General features: G+C 44.2%; 1 long non-coding RNA gene across 1 annotated transcript; it reads left to right on the plus strand.

Moving 5' to 3' along the window:
* The first annotated feature begins 2,373 nt into the window (after positions 1 to 2,373).
* On the plus strand, positions 2,374 to 4,480 carry LOC311273522. Its single transcript, XR_014624677.1, has 3 exons — positions 2,374 to 2,541; positions 3,457 to 3,488; positions 4,323 to 4,480. It is a non-coding gene; the product is annotated as an uncharacterized lncRNA (long non-coding RNA).
* The last annotated feature ends 247 nt before the right edge of the window (positions 4,481 to 4,727 follow it).

The following is a 4,727-nucleotide window of genomic DNA, read 5'->3' on the forward strand; positions in this document are numbered from 1 at the left end:
AAGTAATAAAGTCTGTTATACACATATATGTTAAAGTTGGTACCGTCTCTGCACTTGAGAAGGTTTTTACCTCTCTTAAAGATGACGGTGGCTCCTCCGGTGGTCGCAGCTTGCACTGAAAAGATGTCCTGTGGATAGGTGGGGATGTACAACGCCTGTGTCAAGGTAGTTTTGTGGCGTTGTCCCCTGCTGTCAATCAGCACCACCTCCGCGTCTCCCCTGCGCTCTGCAACCCCGCTGCATCTCGTTCCATCAGCCAGCTCCATGAAGTGAGTCTCTGGCTGGAACCCGTCGTCGAACCTCTTGAATATTGAAAAGTCCGTGATGATGTGAGAAGTCGCCCCTGTGTCGACCATCAGGCCCGTGTGTTTGACATGGGGTCTTTGCTTAACCTCTACATTGCGGTCGCTCACCCTGAACGTGTACTCATTGCTGCAGTGCTCCTCCGACACACGTCGTCTCGCCACTGCGCTCTCCTTCTGCAGGTTGTAAAACGGTGTGAAGAACTTTTGCAGTGGTTGCACCACTGCTTGCGTTGGCACATTTTGGCTATGTGCCCCCTCACACCGCATCTGTAACACACAACATCCGTGCTCCCATTTCCCCGCCGGTCAACTGCACCTGCTGGAGCACGCTTCACTGTCGGCCGCACCTGTGCCCTCATGACGTTGTCTTCCGAGGCCGCTGCCCCACGCATCCTCTCGGTGTCCTCAAAACTCCTGAGCTTGGTTTTAAAGTCCGCAAAAGTCACAGGATCCTTACTCTGTGAGATATGAACTGCGAATGGTTTGAATGTTTCCGGTAGTCCTTTTAAAACCATCGCCACCAACAGACCATCACTCAGTGTCTCTCCAGCATTTCTCAAAGCTGTGATTGTCGTTTCTGCACGAATGACATATTCAGTCACACTTTCTCCACTGGCCTTTTGTAATGAAGTCAGTTCAGTGTACAGGCCAATGATACGAGGCTTACCGCTGCCTGCATAATAGTCCCGCAAAATCTGCAACGCCCGGCGGCCATCGTCAGCTGCTTCCCGCATGACAAGTGACAAACTCTTGTCATCCAGGAACTGGATCAGCTCTGCATAAGCCATCGCATTTTTCCTTTCATCATCTTCCTCCTCCGCGTCGTCGGTGGCAGGTGACTCGCGCTCGTGGAGGATGGTATCTTTTAGGTTTTGCAACAAAAGGTGGCCCAAAAACTTCGCCTCCCACAGTTCATAATTCTTCTCGTCCCCATCGAAGACCAGCCGAGACCAACGGCGGCTCGGCTCAGCTCGCGTGGTCATGTTAGCCTAGCACGCCAACACTCACATTGCCACGCTACAAACACAGACAAAGTTCTATTTCTCTCTGGGGAAGGTCACCTCAAAACCCTGGGCCCATAACCTGTTGGCAGAGTTGTCCTTCACCCGCAGTTTTGATGAGGATACCAGAGAGAAAAACATATTGTGTTGGAGAGAACAAAAGGCGACCGCACACACACGTCTTGTTAATCAACAGACACCTGGGTTTTATTGTACACACCCCTTATATGACGAGCACTTCCGGTGTCACGCAAAAAATTGAGAGCACATACGCCAACAGTTTTGAATGTAAAGTTTCATTTTGCAGGAGAAGTGAGGGGTTTTGCCCATTGTGTGTGTGTTTTTTGATTTGTGTGTAGAGTTCTGAGAGTATGAGGCATGCTTTCAGAAAATGTGTGTAAACAATCGAGAAAAACTGTATTAATTATAGGGTGATGTACATTCCTTTCTCGCGGCGCTTTCTGTCTGAACCTGGCGTTACGGCCTAAGAGCCGTCAGTGCCCAGCAAACATTTCCTCGACCTGCGTCGAGATGAAGACATCCAATCGATGTCGCGTCACGTTGTGACTTTAATTCGACTGTTATTCAACATGATAAAATAATATCTGGGCAAATATGACATAAAAAAATATGCATTTTAGAGCGGGTTAACTGATTAAATACTGCCAGCAAACATTTTCTCAATCCGCGTCCAGATGACGACATCCAATCGACGTCGCGTCACGTCGTGACTTTATTTAGACTTTTTTTCGACATGATAACATTAGGGGGGATACGATCTCAAAGAAAACATATTTAACTGAAAAAACACTGCCAAGAATGATTTCATCTACCTAAGCTATCTGGTGCTGTGTAGAGATGAAGACATCCAGTCAACGTCTTGTCATGTCAGGACGTTGATTTCACGTCTGATTAACGTCGGGCAGGCAGATTGATTTGACGTCTACCTGAGGGGCTGAGATGACCGCGGATGACCAACGTCATTTCAACGGCTCTTGGACGGCATCGATTTACGTTGTTAAAAACTATTCGAAATGATGGAAATATGTTTGTGAATGGAAGAAAACAATGTAGTATCATCATGTATATTGGCAATGTGGGCTTAAATGTTTGTTATTCTAGCATCCATCTAGGAACTATTTTTCCTCAGGTAGTTAGCACACCTGGTTTCCGACGCATGCGCCAGAAAAAGTAGTGTGGAGTCGGCGAGGAGGAGAGACAGACGCATGTGAAAGGTGAGCTTCGATAACTACTCTAATTTAAAATGAAACTGTGTTTGGTAAGACATTATACGTTCATCAATTACATGTTAAACTTTTGACTTTGTTGCTGCATCGTGTATTGTTACAGATAGCTGGTTTTTGCTGTTATTCGTAACCGAGCGGCGGCTAACGGTTAACGTTAGGCTAGCAGCCGAAATAGCTACCGTGTGAAACAGCCGTGTGTCAAAAAACATTTTCCCGTGCTTTGCGCAGTGACCTTTTGGAATATTTGTTGTACCAAGTGTTCTTTTATTGGTGCTCCAGGCTTTATTGATAGCGAGAGGGATGATAGCTTTTGCCCTTTCACGCTAAATGGACTAGCCAGCTACGTGAGGCTAGGCCTAGTCGGAGATTCTGTTTGTCCGACTAGGCCTCATGCTGTTTTCAATATCTTAACCCTCTCAAGACGTGTTTCATAAAACAACTTCTGAACCGTTGATGATAGGTATAGGGTCCGTGTAACCATGTAGTACGGGGACAGACGCTAAACCGAGCGTAGCGTTGATGCTAAATCGAGTGTAGCATCGATGTTAAACCGAGCGTTTAGCATCGATGCTAAACCGAGCATACAAAATGTACATTTTAAATTCAAATTTACACCAAGAAAGCAGGATACCCTCCTTAGAAAAATCAAAATTGGCTGCTTTGAAAAGTGCGTATCACTGCATTATTTTTCTCATAAGCAACACACATGGCTATGACCTTCTTTTTTTTTTTTTTACCAGTATGACAAACATTTTAAGATCATTAAAGACTACTGAGCTTGATAATGTCATAGTTAATCAATGTAACTATCTCTCTACCTGAAACAGGAATATATTTGTGTGTCTCAGTTATCAAAACAGGCCTATGTGAGAGACAATTTGTTCAATTTACCTCACTTTACAGGTGTATTGCAGTGATAAAGAGACGCACACCAGGTAAGATACACACACACTATGGGGGGGCTTGAATGATTATGAAGATTTTCCCATCATTGCTCTTGTTATACACAGCCCCTATATCCCCACATCAGCACAGCAACTTAAAATGGGGGTGGGTGGCTCTTAGGGTGTTTAGGTTGTTTACATCCCACAAAACCTCAATTTTTTTGTCCCCAGACAACAGCAGACGGTTTTTCAAACATGCATGTAGGGATTTGTTTACTTCAAGCAGGCGTACATCTTTGTAAAATGAGCTAAAACAACATGCAGTACGGTAAAGAGTCACACTAATCTGGCGAGACTTTTTAACACTGTCTGAGAGCTCATAGGACAACATGTCTGCTTCCTTGAAGTGAAAGTACAAACCACTTGGAGCATGTTTGAAGGAACCAGGCATGAAAATCACTCACCTTTCGGCGAAATTCGCCATTTTGAAACCAAAATAGATGACCTACGAGAATCGTGCAGATCCGATACAGTACAGCAGTTTGAAAAGGTCTATGAACTGTTCATGTGCAGCTCAAAATAAAAACTTATCTGGGTTTGGTCTTAAAGAGGAACTCTTCAGGATTTCCTCCTTAAACCTGCTCCATGTGTCCCTTAGCTCCAGCTCCAGAGTCCTAGTGCTGGTTAAATCAATGACTTGTAACTAATGCCTACAGGCTTTATTAGGAATCATCAGAAGATTCAGGCTACTGTGTGGGTCTAAGAAGTGGTTCTTTCATTACTCTTTCAACTCCCAAGACAAAGTGTTCCTGCAATTTAGAAAGTGCATTTGACATCTGAATAGGTGCTCTGTAAAAAATATTTTTTCTTGTATCCTCTCTCCAGCTGCTGTGAAGAGATGGAGCATCCAGGCCACAGATGCAGAAGTTGAAATGGCAATCCAGACCCACCTGAAACATGCTCCATCAAGAAGCGGGAGGAAGGTGCAGATCCCCACTGGATCTTAACCCTCCATGGCATGATGTTGCCCTCAGGACCTCACACTGTCCCTATGACCTTGTTTTCCAAAAATAAATTTGTTTTCTAATGAATATTTGTTTTACTTGTATTGTTTGTATATGTTTTCAATATATAGATAACTGGTTAAATAGATCTGGTCCTGAATGCTTTCTTTTTCTTATTTTACCTAAGATTAGTCCATGTACTACTTGTATTTTACAGTATAGCCTAGGTGAACATCACTAGGATATTTTTAACCTGAGTTTATTTGATATCAAAGTTTCAGTCAGG

Source organism: Pagrus pagrus (assembly GCF_965226575.1).
Source record: "Pagrus pagrus genome assembly, chromosome: 18".
Classification (NCBI taxonomy): Eukaryota; Metazoa; Chordata; class Actinopteri; order Spariformes; family Sparidae; genus Pagrus; species Pagrus pagrus.